General features: G+C 45.7%; 1 long non-coding RNA gene across 1 annotated transcript in view; it reads left to right on the top strand.

Annotated features, from left to right (window-relative positions):
- LOC112657211 (uncharacterized) overlaps window positions 1–8,179 on the top strand; it is a 28,487-nt gene extending 20,308 nt beyond the window's left edge. The window contains exon 4 of the long non-coding RNA XR_003134908.3: window positions 6,330–8,179. This is a non-coding gene — a long non-coding RNA (uncharacterized LOC112657211). The remainder of the gene's footprint in view (window positions 1–6,329) is intronic.
- Window positions 8,180–18,962: the final 10,783 nt, after the last annotated feature.

Genomic DNA, 18,962 nt, shown 5'->3' with positions numbered 1-18,962 from the left:
TTTTGTTTAGATAATAAATTACATCTTAAAGAATAGTAAAGAATAAGAAAAAAAATCTTAGCTATTAATTCATGTAAACCTTTCCAGTGCTCTTCATTCCTTTGTGTAGATCCATATTTTTACCAGAAATAATTTTCCTTCCCCTTAACTAGCATCCTTTAACATGTCCTATCATGCAGATCTGTTAGTAAATTCTTTAAGCTTGTGTATGTCTGAAATTGTCTTTATTTTGCTTTCCTTAAAAAATTGTTTTTGCTCAGCATAGACTTTAGACTTCTAGGTTGACAGGTATTTTCTTTCAGTAATTTAAAGGTGTTGTTCTATTCTCTTTTTGCATGCATTTGTTCTGGTGAGAAATCTGCTGCCATTCTATCTTTGTTCTTTGTGCATGATGTGTTTGTTTTCCTCTAGTTGCTTTTAAGATTTTTCTCTTTATTACTGGTTTTGAGCAATTTGAATATTATGTGATTTCATCGAGTTTTTATCCTGTTATTTGGACTTTGGATTTGTTGAGAGATTCTTGGATCTTTGGATTTATAGTTATTATTAAATTGGCAGATTTGGGGCCATTATTTTTTTTAAATTTTCTGAACCTTCTTGCCTGTCACTTGGGGGTTCTAACTATATGTATGTTAGGCCACTTGAAGCTGCCCATAGCTTATTCATGTTCTCTTCACTTTTATTTTTATCCCTTTGTGTCTTATTTTGGATAGTTTCTGTTGCTGTCTTTGAATTAACTAATCTTTTCTTCTTTAATGTCAGTTGCCATTAATTTCATCAAGTGTTTTTTTTCATTTCACATATTTTAGTTTTTATTTCTAAAAAGTTGACTTGGGTCTTTTTTATGTCTGTGTCTCTATGAGACATTGGAACATATGGAATACAGTTTTAATAACTTTTACTGTTTTTGTGTACTAATTCTTTCATCTATCTCAGTTCTGAGGTGATTTTGATCGACTGAGTAGTCTCCTCCTCCTCCATTTTTTTTTTAGAGAGGGAGAGAGAGAGGGTTGGGCAGGTGGGAAGGGAGAGAGAGAATTTCAGCAGGCTCCCTGTGGAGCCTGACACAAACCTCGATCTCACAACCCTGAAATCAGAACCTGAGCTGAAATAAAAAGTTGGATGCTTAATCAACTGAGCCACCCAGGTGCATCAAGTATACTCATTCTTGTGTTTTCTGGCTTTTTTGCATGTCTAGAATTTTCTTATCGGATGCTAGATATCATCCATTTTATCTTGTTGGGTGCTGGATATTTTATATTGTTATAAGTGTTCTTTAACTTTGTTTTGGAATATGTTAAGTTACTTAGACACAGTTTGACCCCCTCTGGGTTTGATTTATGATACCTTAGGTGGGCATATAATAGCTTTTATTTTAGGCCTAATTATTTCCCACTACTGAGGCAAGGTCTTCTTGAATATTTTACCTTATGCTTTATAGGTAGGAATTTTCCAGGCTGGTTAGTTGGAAGAGAGACTATTCTCAGCCCTGTGTGAATACCAGGCACTGTCACCCCTAGTCCTTTCTGATGGTTCCTGCCCCCTTTTGGATTGTTTTCTCAGAGGCATATGCTGATCAATTCTTTACTGAATGCTTGAGGGGGACTCTGCAGATCTTTGGGTTCTATCTCTGCTCAGCTCTCTCTTATCTGATACTCTACCCTAAGAGTTCTAGCTATCTTGTTCTCCCTAGACTCTCCACTCTGTCTCCTCAACTCAAGAAGTCTGCCAAATTCTACTGGGTACCCCTTTCCTTGTTGTGGCTTGGAAATCTTCTCAAGGAAGTAAGATTAGATAATTTGGAGTTCATGGCACTTATTCCCACATTCTCAAAGATTATTGTGTTTTATTGTCTGATATCCAATGAGTCGAGAACTTTTATTTCATACACTTGGTCCAGGTTATTTTGGTTGTTTCAGGAAGGAGGGTAAATCTAGTGTCTATTACTTCAGTTTTGCTTGGGGGTGAAAGCTTCCATTTTCTTTTATTTTTTTATTTTTATTTTTTTTAAGAAAACAAAACATTTTTATTTGGTCCATTTTCTTTTAAAATTGAAAATACTCAAAAAAAAATAAAAAAATAAAATTGAAAATACTCTTCTAATTATAAAATTAGCTCACACTCATGAAAAAATCAGAAAATAACAAAAAGAGAAGAACATAAAAACCACTCATTCATAACCACTGCTAACATTTTGGTGTATATTTTGTCACCTTTTTTCCCCTAAGCATATGTGTACATGTAGCAGGGTCACAAAATCACTCACAAATATATAAGATGTACAAAGAAAACAGAGTTTCTTTATTTTCCTACTTAATTTGATCTTTCTTGGGAGGTACCATCTGCTGGGTAATAAGGAGGGGAGACAATGAGAGTCCAGTGTAGTGACCTTAGTCTAATACAATAATCCAAATAGTTCTTTGAGAAACTCATGTTTATTAGGTTAAAATGCATGGTCAATCAGATTTTTACAGCCCCATGTCCTCCATTCCTCCACTGGAGGCTGTGGGGGCATATCAGGTGGGCAGTTTCTGAGTCCTCTTGTGGCTAGTCCTCATGTGGCCCACACATGTTTTCCAGGTTCTCTATGATATTGGGTGCAAAATAGTTGGCCTGACTGCTCCATAGAATGGTGGCTGCTGAGGGGAAATAATGATGGGAGACCAGATCATGTAGGGATCATATAGGGCGTATGGGTCATTGTAAGGACTTTAGCTTTTGTCCCAAGTGAAATAGAGAAGTCAGTGAAGAGTTTCATTGCACCAGTAAGAGGCAGAAGCCTGACTGAAATGGGTCTAAGAGAAAATGGGAAGAGAGGAATTGGTGAGAGTGAGAATTGACACTTTCAAAGACTCTTCCTGAAAAGAGGAAGTCGAATGAGAAATCCAGAGGTTTTTTTCAAATGGGATATAATGGGAATTATCCAACAGAGAGGGAACATGATGGATGGTAGAAAGTTGCTGAAGGGGGTGGGGAGCTAGTTTATAAGTGAGGGGTTGGTGTTTAGGGCACAGCCAGGAGATGACGGGGCAGGGTGGCTGGGCAGATGTGGTGGGGAGCTGTTCATTGTTCTCCTTGTCTCACTTCCCTTTCTCACTGAAATAGGAAATAAGTCATCAGCCGAGCATGAAGTGTTGAAACGGGGAAGGAAATGCTGGGATTTTGAGGAGAAGAGTAGAAATGTAGTAGGATGGCCAGTCTGCATTAAGGGAGTACTTGAGTTCAGCATATGAAATTTAAAATGAGACCAGTCACCATGTCTGTGAGTTTTCCTGCAGCCTCATTCAGCCTAACAGGTGCTGGCATGGTGTTCTAATTAACCAGGTTAGAGGTTTTCCCAAGTGTTTGCAGTGCAGTGAGAGACAGATGAGGAAGCTGAAAGATACACATGAGACAGGGCTGTGATGACAGACCGTGGAATTCCAGCTGGGAAGAAGGGGAGCGAAGACATATGATAGAGTTAATAGTGGTGCTAACAAGTGGAAAGGCTAACTGATGACTTGTAGATCTCAGTGAGCTTGGAAGTTGTTGATATAAGGGCACTAATGGCATGAGTTGGAATGATGAGAGATGGTAGTCAAGGTGGCATGCTTGAAACTGAGATTATGGAAGGAGTGACAGTTTGGGTAAATAGCAAGAGCTTAGAGCAGTGTGGTCTGACAGAGGTAATGCAGGAGGTACAAATGTGAGCCACATAGGCAGCTAGAAGTTCTCTAGTGGCAACATTAAAAAAGCAAAAAGAGGGACACCTGGGTGGCTCAGCGGTTGAGCGTCTGCCTTTGGCCCAGGGCGTGATCCCAGGACTCCCGGGATCGAGTCCTGCATCAGGCTCCCTGCATGGAGCCTGCCTATGTCTCTGCCTCTCTCTCTGTGTCTCTCATGAATAAATAAATAAAATTAAAAAAAAAAAACAAGAATAAATGGGCAAAAATAATTTAAATAACACGTTTTACTTGACTCAGTACATCCCAGAGATAATCGTTCCAACATGCAATTAAGTTTTATAAATTATTAGTGAAGAAGACATAGGGAAAAAAGCTTGTTGACATTGTTTTTGGCAGTGGTGTTTTTGGCCCTAATAGCACAAACAACAAGAGTGAAAATAGATAAATGGGATTGCATCAAACTGAAAAGCTTCTGCACAGTGAAGGGAGCCATCCATCAACAGAATGAAGAGACAACCTACAGCATGGGGGGAAATACTTGCAAGCCATACATCTGATATAGGTTCAGATCCAAAATGTATAAGGAACTTAACTCAATATATATATATATACCAAACCAAATAACCCAGTGAAAAAATGGGCAAAGGACCTGAATATATATTCTCAAAAGAAGACATGCACATGGCCAACAGGTATGTCAGCAAATACTCAGCATCACTAATCATCAGGGAAATGCAGATTAAACCATAATGAGATACCACCTCACCTTGTTAGAATTACCAAAAAGACAAAAGATAACCAGAGTTGGCGAGGATGTGGAGAAAAGGGAGCCCTTGCACACTGCTGGTGGGAATGCAAACTGATGCACCCACTGTGGGAATGCAAACTGGTGCACTGGTGCACCCACTGTCCACAAAAAAATAAAAACAGAACCACCATACAATCCAGCAATCCCACTCTGGGTATATATCAAAAGCCAATGAATTCAGTATCTCAAAGAGTTTTCCACATTTTCATGTTCATTGCAGCATTATTCAGATAGCCAGCATATGAGATCTACTTAAGTGTCCATGAAAGGATTAATGGGTAAAGAAAATGGGATATATATACACAATGAAATATTATTCAGCCATAGAAAAGGAGGTGATTCTCTCATTTGTGACAATGTGGATGAACCTGGAGGACATCATGCTAAGTGAAATAAGCCAGGCACAGAAATGAATACTGCATGACCTCATCTATACGTGGAACCTGAAAAAGTTCAAGTCATAGAGACAGAATAGAATGGTAGTTGCCAGGGGCTGGGAATGAGGGAAATAGGGATGGTGGTCAAAGTTTACAAAGTTTCAGTTGTGCAGGATGAGTAAGGCCTAAAGCTTAGATGTACAGCGGGGCAACTTGACTACAGTTAATAATACTCTATTGTATACTCGAAATGTGCTAAAAGAGTAGATATTTCTTTTTAGAAGGGGGAGGGACAGAGAGAGAGGGAGAGAATCTTTTTTAAAATAAATTTATATTTTATTGGTGTTCAATTTGCCAACATATAGAATAACACCCAGTGCTCATCCTATCAAGTGCCCCCCTCAGTGCCCGTCACCCAGTCACCCCCATCCCCCGCCCACCTCCCCTTCCAGCACCCCTAGTTCATTTCCCAGAGTTAGGAGTCTCTCATGTTCTGTCTCCCTTTCTGGTATTTCCCACTCATTTTTTATTCTTTCCCTTTTATTCCCTTTCACTATTTTTTATATTCCTCAAATGAATGAGACCATATAATGTTTGTCCTTCTCCGATTAACTTATTTCATTCAGCATAATACCCTCCAGTTCCATCCATGTTGAAGCAAATAGTGGGTATTTGTCGTTTCTAATAGCTGAGGAATATTCCATTGTATACATGAACCACATCTTCTTTATCCATTCATCTTTCGATGGACACCGAGGCTCCTTCCACAGTTTGGCTACAGTGGACATTGCTGCTATAAACATTGGGGTGCAGGTGTCCTGCCGTTTCACTGCATCTGTATCTTTGAGGTAAATCCCCAGCAAGGCAATTGCTGGGTCATAGGGCAGATCTATTTTAAACTCTTTGAGGAACCTCCACACATTTTTCCAGAGTGGCTGCGCCAGTTCACATTCCCACCAACAGTGCAAGAGGGTTCCCCTTTCGCCACATCCTCTCCAACATTTGTGGTTTCCTGCCTTGTTAATTTTAGAGAGGGAGAGAATCTTAAGCAGACTCCTTTATTTATGGACAGATCTGAGGCTTGATCTCACAACCCTGAGATCATGACCTGAGCCAAAATCAAGAGTCGGACACTTAACCAACTGAGCCACCCAGAGGCCCCTAAAGGAGTAGGTCCTATATGTTCTCATTCATCTCACACACACACACACACACACACACACACACACACAGAGCTATATGAGGTGGTGGATATGTTAATTAGCTTGATTGTAGTGATCCTCCCACAATGCACATGTGTATTAAAACATCACATCATCCACTGTGATATGTACAATTCTTATTCGTCAATTATACCTCCCTAAAGCTGGAAAAAAGTTTTAAAAAATCTTAAGACTAATTAAGACCTTTAAAAAGTATTAATGAGATATTTAAAAAAATTTTATGCTAAGCCTTGAAATCTGTATTTTATACTGACAGCACATCTCATTTTGGACCAGTTTCAAGCAGCTTGTGGCACCTGAGCTGGACAGCACACAGCTAGAGAATGACCGTGGGGAGAATGGCTAAGAAAGTGTGGAGGACAAGATCACTGGAGGCATGGAGGTTAAAGAATGGAGAGGTCATCTCTTTAGATAGTTAAATCACCAAGATTTAGGACAGGAGCAGTTAGGACAAGTGACAATGAGCCAGGAGTGGAAATCTTCTAGGAACAAGTAAGAGGGATTAGCAGACAGTTGCAACCAGGAGCTGGAGAGTTTGGGGAAGGTGGGAGGGGTGGTAATCTGGAAGGAAACATGAGGAGCAAGGGTGGTGCCATAGAGGGCTGGGCTCCAGCCAGAGCAAGACTATGGAGAAGACTTAGAAGAGAGAGATTCTCTTGCTCATGGTGTATATTAAGGTGTAGGGGGCACAGTAAAGGCCTTTGGTAGTCGAGGAGGGATAGAGGATGGGGCTGGATTCCAAGATGGGCAGAGCCTTATGGGGATTAGGGTCCCTAGGGATGGTCCAAAAGCCTGGGCAGTTTTGCTCCATGAGGAGAACAGAACTGAACAGTTAACAATGCTCTTTTGACCTGACTTACAGCCTTTTCCCATTTCCATGGTATAAATACTCCTACGATGGCTCATTTTAAGCTACCAATGGTTTAACAACCAGAATGCAGAATGTCAGAAAATGGAGCAATCAGCTCTCCCAACAGTACACGCTGTTCCCAGAAGTGGAGCACTAGGTACGGGGGATTTTGGGAGAGGCCCTGGTTGTCTCCAGAGAAGACATGGTGGGATGTGAGAGTAGGGGGCAGAAGTAGAGGAGGTCTTACAAGAATGAGAAGTCTAGCCCCCATTAAACTCTGTCATGGAGCATGGAGAAATGGGTGGCATATTGAAAGGACTTCCAATATGGATTTTTCTGTATCTTTGTGATGAGTCACCCAGATTCTTCTTCCAGGAAGGACCTGTCACCCCAGCTGCTGGGAGTGCCTTCAGCTGTCAGCCCCTTCAAGGATTGCTCAGCTGCAAAGAGCCACCTCATCCAAAGTCATGACCGTTCCACCAGGCAGCTCCCTTCAGTGATATATCAATGCAGGGGCAAAGAGATCAGCCAACTCCACCCAACTGAGGACACTGCTCATGGGTCATTCCAGCTCAGGCATTCCCTGTGGGAGCTATCACCATGTCTGTGTCAAAGTCTTCCTTCTTTCTCTGACCTGGCCTCCCCCACCTCCCTTCCACAGGTATTGATCCAAGGGCCAGTCCTTAATAAATACCCCATTGCTCACTAACTCCATTTCAGACTCTGTTTCTGGAAGGACCCAACTTGCAATGCTCTCTGCCATGGAGACAATTTCTTTAGGATCTCAGCCAGTTCAATCGAGTGGAAAGCTGCCTTGTTTAAATTTGCCTCTCTTTGATAACTGGGGGGGGGGGGGGGCTGAATTTTTTTTTTTTTTAACAAGCATTGGCTGAATTACTTCCTGTGTGGATTGCCTTCTTAAATTACTTCCTTTGCCTGTTTTTCTATTGAAGTGTTTGTCTTTTTCTCGTTGGTAAGAGTGCGTATATGTATTACCGTCATAAAGATACCAATCTTTGCTTTTTGTGTATGGTTCAAGAAATGTTCTCAGGTTTTCCAGTCTGTGGTGTGTGTTTCTTTTGTGGTTGAGAGCACACACGCAGTCACACTGCCCTATCGCTTCCTAACTGTGTGACTTTGGGTACATTCCTTCCCCTACAAGAGCCTTTATTTTTCATCTGTAATTGGAAGTCGAGTTAACACTTTGTAGGCTTGTTACGGGGATCGGATGATTTAATAAAGTGCTTACAACAGTTCCTGGAGTACAGTGAATATGAGATAATTATCTGCTTTTTAAAAATTGGTATCTGTATTATTTTTTCTTATCGGCCACACAGAGGTTATATATACTTCAGGTACTCATAGCCAGCTTTCGTGGGTTTTGCTTTTGGAGTCATATTCAGGAAAAACTTCTTTCTTTTAAGATTCTGTAAATATTTACCACTATTTTCATTTAGTACTTTTATATATATATATTTCTCCTACATCTATATAGAATCCAGAGTTTATTTGGACGTGAGGTTTGCATGTTTCTTGAATGCCCAATATTACTTTAGGAACTCTATCAGTCAGCATTCTCCAGTGGAGTGGAACCAAATAGGATATTCACGTATATAAAGGGAGATTTACTATGAAGAATTGGTTCACACAGTTTTGGAGGCTGAGAAATCCCATGGTCTGCTGTCTGCAAGCTGGACACCCGGGAGAGCTGAAGGTGAAGTTCTGAAGGCCTGAGAGCCAGGGAAGCCAGTGGTGCGAATCCCAGTCTGAGGGCGGGAGAAGATGAGGTGAGATGTCTCAGCTCAGAGAGGCAAGAGAAAAGGGAAAAATTCTTCCTTCTTCCACCTTTTGTTCTATTCAGGGCCTCGGTGGATCGGATGGTGGGCACCTACATAAGAGAGAGCAATTTACTATACTGAGTTCACTGATTCAAATACTAATCTTACTCACAAACACTCTCTCAGACACACTCAGAAATAACGTTTAATCTGGGCACCCCATGGCCATAAAATTCACCTTCACCAGTCTACCCTTTGTCAAACTGGCACCATCTGAATCTCCTAAACCATACTTATCTCCGAACAAACATGAACAAGGTCATAATTCCGCCGACACGTTACAGCTATCCTGTGTACAACGGAAAACATGCTGACTCCATCCCCAGATGAGGAGGTAATATCCTTGAGTGATATTTGCTCTTCTCCTTGGTTTTCTGTAACATAAATACCGTGATGTAAAATTAACAATTCTTTTTTTAAAGATTTTATTTATTTATTCATGAGAGGCACATAGAGAGAGGCAGAGACACAGGCAGAGGGGGAAACAAGCTTCTCGCAGGGAGCCTGATGTGGGACTTGATCCTGGGATTCCGGGATCACATCCTGAACTGAAGGCAGACCCTCAACCCCTGAGACACCCAGGCATCCCTAAAATGAGCAATTCTTAAATACTAGGATACAGAGTCATTATATCTTAAGTAACATGATAAAGGAATAAGAGAGGAAAGAAAACACACACATACACACACATTCATAGCAAAATAAGAAGGAAATACATGATGATTATAGTCCCTGTCCCTGTAACTGGTCGTGTGGTCATGGCTGGTATTCGTAACGCCTTACTTCTACTACCCATTCTTATTCCCTTAGTCTTAAGTAAGCATCTTAGCTGGTCATGTTTCTTTATATGGTGGGGTGACCCCAACCTTCATTCCTGAAGAGTCTGGGCCACTGGTAGTCTTGCCTGGATTGGCTTGTTGCAGTTTTCTGACTGTGGGCCATGGTAACACTAAGAGACGCCCTTAGTATGTCTGCATCCCATACCCTACCTCCACTGTGGAGGAGTAGCCTAATTTCCCCTTGAGGTCAGGATCAATCGCCCCATCCAACACCATAACTGCCTTCTTTGCCTGTTGTTTCCAAGGCACGAGGAGCCCAAAGTGCCTGGGTGCCAACCCAACTTCCGGGTCAGTGGAGTCATTGTGTGTCTTGGTGGAAACATTCTTCCTTCTGGAAGTAAGATCTCTAGGCCAGCAGAACATAAAGTTGAGGGAACAGGAGGCAAACATTTGCTCACGGGTCACTAGGGATAATAGTGAGTGGTGCCACTCCCATTTCCACACCTTAATTCCTGGACCTTCGAGTCCTGGCTATCGGAGAAATCACGCCATGTCTTGGATATTGTCCAGAGCATATGCAACCTTCTGGAGAACCTTGCTCCAGCCCTGCATGGTACTGCCACCTAGCTGCACCATAACTAATGCTTCAAAGGGCCATTTGACCCCACTCTCAAGTCAGCTGCCCCAGGACAGTGTGGGGACATGGAAGGACCAGTGGGTTCCAGGAACACAGGCCCACTGCTGCACTTCTTTGCTAAGAATTGAGTTCCTTGACCAGAAGCGATGATGCGTGAAGCAACTTGACAGTGGATAAGGCATTTTGTAAGCCCATAGGTGGTAGTTTTGGCAGAAGGAGGGTGTGCGAAGAAGGAAAATCCATACCCAGAGTAAACATCTTTTCCAATAAGAATAAGACTTTGCCTCTTCCACAGGGAAAATGGTCTAGTGTAATCAACCCGCCACCAGGTAGCAGCTGGTTGATCATCCCAGGAAATGGCGCCATATGAATGGCTCAATGTTGGTCTCTGTTGCTGGTAGATTGGGCACTCTGCCAGACGGTAGCCAGATCAGCTTTGGTGAGGGCAAGTCCGTGCTGCTAAGCCCACGCATAACCTCCATCCCTGCCACCATGGCCACCTTGTTCACAAGCCTGTTGGGGCACGACAGGGGTGGCTGGGGAAAGGGGCCATCATTTCATTATTAAAATCTACCTACTTGATTATTAAAATGCTCCTCTGCTGAGGCCATCCTTTGGTGAGGATCCAAGTCCCTGACCATCAAGCCAAACCATTGTCTCCCAGCCCATGAACTGGGATATAATCGTATGTCTGGACATTTCTACGTCCAAGCAAAGTGAACGATTAGGTTACTGCTCAACATTCTGTCCCCGGGAGGATTTCCTTCCCCACAGCTCTTCAGGATGTCCCAGAGAGAGGCTGTAGTTCTGCAGCTGTCCCCTTTCTGGGGGTGCCAGTAGATTGTGCAGAAGCGTCTATAAACCAGCCCCAAGTCTTCTCTTCCCCTGTGAACTGATTGTTTGGATCTCCAAGTAATGTCAGGGGTACAAGTTGGGAGAGGAGGCAGTGTGGCAGGGTGGGGACCATGGATATTTGGCCATTTCCTCAGGTAACTTCCTTGTGGCTTCAGGCTCTGCTCCGACCTGCTCACATACCTATTATTTCCATCTGATGATGGAGTGCTGCAGTCCATGGCTCGGTGGGTCAGATAACACCCAGCTCACGGTGGATGACTCAGGGCACATGGTGGCCCATGGGCAAGTGTTCAGTCACTACTAAGACCCAATAGCAGGCCAGGATCGGTTGCTGCAGAAGAATAGTTATCTGTGGATGATGGCAGACCCTTGCTCCAAAATCCTAAGGGCCGGTGCTTCGATTCTCCTCTAGGGGCCTGCCAAGGGCTCCAAAGAGCATCCCTATCTGTCACTGATGCGTCAGGCACCTTTGAATTTGCTGGATCACGTGGCCCAAAAGGCAGAGCAGCTGGCACAGCAGCGTGGGCCTTTGCAGAGCCTTCTCTTGCTCTGGGCACCACTCAAAACTAGCAGCTTTTTGGGTGACTCTGTGAATGGGCCAGAGCAACACACCCAAATGAGGACTACGTTGCCTCCAAAATGCAAAGCAGCCTACTGGGCATTGTGCCTCTTTCTCGGTTGTAGGAGGGATCAGATGCAACCACTTACCCTTTACCTTCTTTAAAAAAAATTTTTTTTAATTGGAGTTCAATTTGCCAACATATAGCATAACACCCAGTGCTCATCCCATCAAGTGCCCCCCTCAGTGCCTGTCACCCAGTCACCCCCATCCCCTACCCACCTCCCTTTCCACCACCACTGGGCTTCTAGAAATTTCACTGAGGTAGAAGCCTCCTGAGAGTTGGATTTCCCACTCTCGGACATCTTACCTATAACTCTAGAGGAGTTGTTGCTCTTTGCTCAATAGGTCCAATCCGTAAATGTCATCGATAAAATGGAATAGTGTGACATCCTATGGAAGGGATAAGTAGTCAGGATCCCTGTGAACTAAATTATGACATAGAATGAGGGAGCCGATACATCCCTGAGGAAGGGGCCGTGAAGGTGCATGGCTGGCTTCAGGAGCTGAAAGCAGCTGGATTCTGCTGGATCTTATGCATAGGGATGGAGAAAAGTGCATCTCCCAGGCCAAGAGCTCATTCCAGGTGTCAGTGGATGTGTTAACTTGCTCAAGCAATGAAAGTACATCTGGTGCAGTGGCTGCAACAGGAGTCATGAACTGGTTAAGCCAATGATAATTAACTGTCATTCTCAGGATCCATCTGTCCTGGGCACCTGGGTGGCTCAGTGGGTTAAGTGGCCGACTCTTGATTTCAGCTCAGGTTGGGATCTCAGGGTCCTGGGATCGAGCCCCATGTTGGGCTCTATGCTCAGAGGGGAGTCTGCTTGAGATCCTCTCTCTCCTTCTGCCTCTGCCCCTCTCTCCCTCAAATAAATAAATAAATAAATATTAAAAAAAAGGATTCATCTGTCTTTGCAACAGGCCAAATAGGTGAAGTGAGTGGGGAAGTGATGGGAGTCACCACTCTGCATCTTTCAAGGCTTTGCTGGTGGCACTCATCTCTGCATCCCTCCAGAGATGTGATATTGCTTTTGGTATACTATTTTCCCAAGTAGCTGTGGTCCTGGGGCTTCCACTTGGTCTTTCCCACCATGCTAGCCCTTGTAGACAGATCATGGGCCACTGGCAGGGGAGGGGGACGTCTTCCTGCTACCAAGTGTATCAATTCCAATGGTGCCATCTGGAAATGGGGAAAGAAACACAAGGTGGGCTTGGGGCCTCTCTGGACCCACTGTGGGACACGCTTGAGCTAAAAGTGCGTGGACTGCCTGACCTGCTCTGACTGGTGAGCCACAGTGACATTTTGGGTCTCCTGGAATCAGTATTCAGAGCCCGGATCCAGCAGTCCTCCGAAGATCTGATATTCCCACCCCCACTGCCTCCTTGGTGTATAGTTACCCTGGGAAAAACCCTTTGGGGCCCTTTGTCCCTTTGAGGAAGTCTGGGAGAAAGATCGACAGGATACATTTTCAGCAGTGTGCTGGGGCTTTCCTCAAGGGGCCCTGGCCCCCACTTGCTTCAAGGGGTCCTGAGTCTATAAACCAGCTCAAGACCGGGGCTTGATTGACGGGCTGTGACTTTCTGTTTTTATGATTCAGGTCAGACCTTTGTTCACTTAGAAATTTTCTGCTTATACAGACCCAGTAAGAATGTAGTAGGCTCCATTTCACTTCCAGGAACGTCATGATCTTTTAGCCAACAGCCTGGGTCTGCCGGAGTCAGACTGTTCTCATCGCTGCTTTGACGCTGCTGTCTGCTGCGGTAAGCACGCCCACCTGGTCTCTGGCAGCTGTGTGCCGCCACTTGGTCCCCGCCAACCTGGGTTCCCATCACTCCCACGGCAGTTATGTTTCCTTGATAAGTGACCAAAGTTCCCCCTGGGAGGGCTGGCCCACAGACAAGGACAATCACAGGGCTCTGTAAGGATGCAGGGGCTCCCCTAACCAATTCATTCCTCAAAGTATTAGTGAGAGGTGTGACTTCTGGACACTCCCAGTGGGGGCGAGTAGATCTTAAATGATCAATCCATTCCAACTGCCCCATCTTTCGGGACCTTTGAGCCCTTTCCGCACATTAGAGCAAAGCACAGTCTGGTTTACCCACACTGGGCCACCTTCGGGCTTGTGTTTCAGCCCCTTAATCAGCCAAGGCACGGGAGCCCCTCCTAACATCCCCGGCTGCAACATTAAATGCAAAAGCTCTGCTTAGTGAGCACATGTCAGAATATTGGGCTTGACCAACTTTTTGTTCCTTTCGCCGTATCCCACACCCTTAGGGTCCATTCCCACACATGTTCCCCATATTTCCATCTGTACAAATTAGAAAATTCAGGCAGTTGTCTTGGGATGTAACACACCTCCTTGTGAATCACATTTTAAATCTCACCTGGGGGGGCTAGAGCTTAGTTGAAAGTCAAGAAGCAAAGATGGGGGGTTGGGGAGGTGGCTCCTGAGAATCAGCATGGTCCTGCATGACACCTGCTGAGGGGGGATGGTTACGACATTCTCGGACAATACAGGGCTCATCCCCCCAGATGGAGGTGGAGAGTCCCATATATCTTTGGGTGGAGAGGCGATACCATTGTTGGTTGGGGAGACCCTTTCCACTGGTACAGAAAACTCATCAGAATCTAGGGGCTCGGGGATGCCTGGGTGGCTCAGCGGTTTAGTGCCTGCCTTCGGCCTGGGGCATGATCCTGGAGTCCTGGGTCGGGTCCCATGTTGGGCTCCCTGCATGGAGCTTGCTTCTCCCTCTGCCTATGTCTCTGCCTCTCTCTGTGTGTCTCTCATGAATGAATAAATAAAATCTTAAAAAAAAAAAAGAATCTAGGGGCTCACTGTGCCCAGCTGCATCAGTGCCCATGCACAATGGGGAGAGCGCTCCATCCACTACACCGAGTCCACGGATTCAAGTGCTAATCTCATCCCGAAACACCCTCTTGGATGTGCCCAGAAATAATTTTAATGTGGCCAGTCAAGTTGACGTGAAAGTAACCATCACAGGACCTGGTCCTGATTTTATTTAGTTTTACATAAGCCTTTTACCTGAGGACCCTTTTACAGCTACAGAATTATTATGAAGATAGCACAGAGAGTTCCTATACGCTCCACAGGGCGTCCCTGGCTGTTGTGATATGGTGCACTTGTCACAATTATTGAACCTCTACTGCCATACTCTTATCGACCAAATTCCATACGTGATTCAGATTCCCTTAGTTGTTCCCTATTGTCCTTCTGCTCCAAGAATCACATTACATTTAGCCCTCACATCTCCGTAGGCTCTTCTTGGCTGTGACAGTTTTTTAGATTTTCCTTGTTTTTATGACCTTGACATTTTGAGAACTACTCGTTGAATGTTTTCTAAGATGTCCCCCGACTGGGTTTTGTCTGATGTCTTTCTTGTGATTACGCTGGGGTTATGGGATTTTGGGGAGGAGAGCACAGAAGTCAAGTTTTACTTTCATCACATCATTTCAAGGGACGTCCTATCAACATGATGCATCACTGTCGATGCTGACCTTGGGCCCTTGGCTGAGATGACGTCAGGTGTCAGGTTTCTCCTGACAAAAACTACATTACCTCCCTGCATCCACACTGTTATCTTTGGAAGGAAGTCACTTGCAGCCCCCATTTGAGTGGGAAGTCGTGCTCCTTGAGGGTGGGGTATCTGCCAAATTATTGTATTCAAAATACAAATTATTTTGAATTTTTCTGCATGGGAGATTTGTCTCTTTTGTCACATTTATTTATTCGATCATCAATAGCAATATGAACTCTGGATTATTTATTTATTTATTTACTTACTTACTTCTTTATTTTTACTTTGGGTTCTAATCCAATATGAGGTTATTTTGTTGCTCAGATGGATCCGCCTTTGGCATTGGGAGCTCTTTCTGTCGCTCCAGGGTCTCTTTGTTTTTCATCGTTGGAATCTTTTTTTTTGAACTCTGCATTTTACGGTCAGCCTCTGTGTTCTGAGAGGACAACCCTGCCCCTCTGCCAGCCCATTGGCCTGGCCTCTAAACCCCTCAGCAGCGTGGCCTGACCCTCTACAGGAGGTGCTTCCCCTCCACAAAGCTGCTGCTGAGGAGACTTACCCCAGGGCAGAACCTGCATGAGGAAAGAGGAGCCAGGAGACGCAGATGCAGAAGAGAAAAAGAAAGAGCCAGAAGAAATCCTGGGTCTTGGGGCACCCAGATCTTGGACTGCTCTGTCATTGACCTAAGACATTTTCTTTTTGTTTAAAGTGATTTTAATCTGAGTTTCTGTCACTGGCAACTAACTATCTGCTGGACAAGACTCTGTTATGGTGTGTGTCTTAATCTGCTCAGTCTGCTGTAACAAAACACTACAGACTGGCTGACTTCAACGACAGAATTTGATTTTCTCACCATCTGGAGGCCAGAAGTCTGAGACTGAGGTGCTGACAGGGAGGGTTTCTGGAGAGAACACTCTTCCTGGCTTGGAGACACTGCCCTCCTGCTGTGTCCTTACCTTTCTCTATGTGTGTGTGCATGAAGAAAGAGATCTCTGGTGTTTTTTCTTTTTTTTTTTTAGAAGGACACCAACCTTATAGGATTAGGGCTCCACCCTATGACCTCATTTTTCTCTAAAGGCCCAAACTCCAAATATAGTCACAGTGGGGGTTTGGGATTCAACATATGAATTTTGGGGGGGACACAAGTTAATTCATAACAGGCTGAGTTGTGTCCTCCATCCTAGATTCATGTGCTAAAGTCCTAACCCCCAGCATCTCAGGATGTGATCTTATTGCAAATAAGGTCTCTACAGACATATGTAAGTTAAGAGGGGGTCACAATGGTGGGTGCTACTGTAATACGACCAGTGTCTACCAGCACACAGATACCCACTCAGAGAGGATGCCACATGCAGACTGCATGGAGCTGCCACAAGCCAAACAACTACTAGACGCTGGGAGGGAGGCCTGGAGGCGGCCCTGCCTGCACCTGGATTTAGGAGTTCCCACCCCCAGACCTCTGAGGCAATACATCATTATTGGAAGCCACGGTGCTAGTTTGCTGGTGCTGCCATCACAGAATACCATTGACCACGTGGCTGAAGCAACATTTGTTTTCCCACAGTCCCAGAGGCTAATGGTCTGGGATTGATCAAGGCGCTGGCAGGGCTGGTGCCTCCCAAGGCCTCTCTCTTTGGCTTGCAGAGGGCTGTGTCTCTGTGTGTGTCAGATCTCGTCTTCCTAAAGGGACCCCAGTCCTGTTGGATCGGGGCCCACCTACGTGACCTCATTCAGCCTTGCTCACCTCTTTATAGGCCCCATCTCCAGAAAGAGTCACCGTCTGAGGTCCTAGGGGCCGGGGGGGGGGGGGGGGGGCGCTGTTCAGCCCCTAACAGCACTCAGTTTGTGGTGCTTGTCATGGCAGCTCTGCATAGTCTCTAATTTATTTGTCTCTAAATGGTCGCTTGTCTCAGCTCTGCCCACGTCCAGCAGTGTGCTCTGGACCCTGCCACACAGCAGCGTCTCCCGGGCTGGCCCCTCCGGGGACACCCGCACCGTCCCACTCCTGCTGAGTCATCCCCTGGGCCCTGCTATGCAATGTGCTTTGCTGAGTGCCTGCGGAGCCAGCGGTGAGCACAGCAGACCCATCGCTGCCAGGGCAGGGCCCACAGTCGAACACGCGAAGAGCAGATGGCAAAGAGCGTGGTGGGCTGTGCACCAGTGGGCGCTGTGTAGGGCTGACACCCAGCCATGCTCCTTCTGCATCCGAGCCCCACAACCATCCAGGGGTGTCCCTTCCTAATTGGCACAGCGACTTTTTGCAGGCCAGCTGAGGAGGGGTCGGGGGCAGGCATTCTGGAAGCTGAGGGATGCTCCCCAGGAGTGGCCACTGGGTGAAAGATGGGGAGGACCAAAATCTCACGGTAACTTTGCATGGAAAGGACAAATCATAGCCAGCATGTGTGCAAAGTTGTCCAGCCCCTGGTTTGCATGTTGGCTTGGCCAGAGGGGTCTGCTTTGAGCCCGGGAAGAGCTTGATTAGCTTCCTGCTAGGGGAGGCCCTCCACTCACACTCTCTCCCTGGACCCTGTCCCCAGCCAGTCTTGTTTCACTGAGGTACCTCTGTGCACCGAGGTGCCCTGACCCCTGAACTAGGCTTTTCTCCAGAGGCAGCTCCACTTCCCCAAACCACCCTTGGGTTCCTGGGACCTGGAGACATGCATCTATCAAGCTGTGCCACCAGCCTACCTTGGGATGAATGAACCTTGAGGCTGAGAGGCCGTGACCTCCAGCCCCTGTGAGGCTGGCACTGGCCAGACTGTGGGTAGACAGGGCCCTGCTCTAGAACATAGGAAGGAAGTGCCTCCTCAGGAAAACCTCTCTGGAAGGTTAAGCCATTGGACACCCTCCGCCCCTCCATGAGAAGAGTTGGGGGCTGCTGGGGGCCACAGACTCCCCAGAACTGGATGCTTCTCTCTGCACCAGCCCTTACTGGTATGCCCAGCCCCTCCCCCTTGCCTTCCCAGGGAAGACCCAGAAGAGAGAAAGGCAAGGAGCCTCTCCCCTTTCCCGTCTAGGCAAGAACCTCTTAAAGTTTCATTCACGGCCCTGCTGCATCCCGGCTGCCTGGTCCTTCCCACCGTAATATCACACTTACTTAACTCATCAGAAAACCAGCAAACAAGATCAAGATTCTTCTTATTGTGTGTGTGTGTGTGGCGGGGGGGGGGGGGGGGGGCGGGGGGCGGGGAGGAGTAGCATAGCTCATACAACACTCACATCAAAAGACCTTAGGAAAAAAAGCAAAACAAAACAAAAAAAAACCAAAAGACCTTAGAACTCTCTAGACCCACACCATCCAACAGAAGTAGAATGAGAGCCGCATATGTAACTTAAAATGTTCTAGTAGCCACATTGACAAAGTAAAAAGAAACAGGTGAATTAATCTTAATATATCTTTGATTCGACCCAATACACCCCAAACATCATTTTAACATGCAATTGATACAAAACGTACTAAGAGAAATTCTGCATCCCCCGCCCCCCGCCCCCCCAAAGTCTACACTCCAGAGTGTATCTTGCATTTACAATGTGGCTCAGCTCAGACTGGCTCAGTAGCAGCCTGAGGACAGTGTAGCTCTGGGCTGTCCTGGGAGAGGGGCTCACTAACATCCCCAGGAGGCAGTGGGCGGCCAACCCGAAACTAGAATCAATCTTTCTCAGCCCCAAAAAGTGGCGCCTGGGGATCCCCGGCATCTTCTCACGGACTTGTTCAAAGAGTGAGAAGGAAATGTGGTGGCGTGTGAGACTACCTGTGGGGCCACCTGGCTG

This window comes from Canis lupus, chromosome 8 (genome assembly GCF_003254725.2).
Source record: "Canis lupus dingo isolate Sandy chromosome 8, ASM325472v2, whole genome shotgun sequence".
In the NCBI taxonomy this organism is placed as follows: Eukaryota; Metazoa; Chordata; class Mammalia; order Carnivora; family Canidae; genus Canis; species Canis lupus.
Note: the sequence above shows the minus strand (reverse complement) of the source record. Positions and strands in the feature narration are given on the sequence as shown.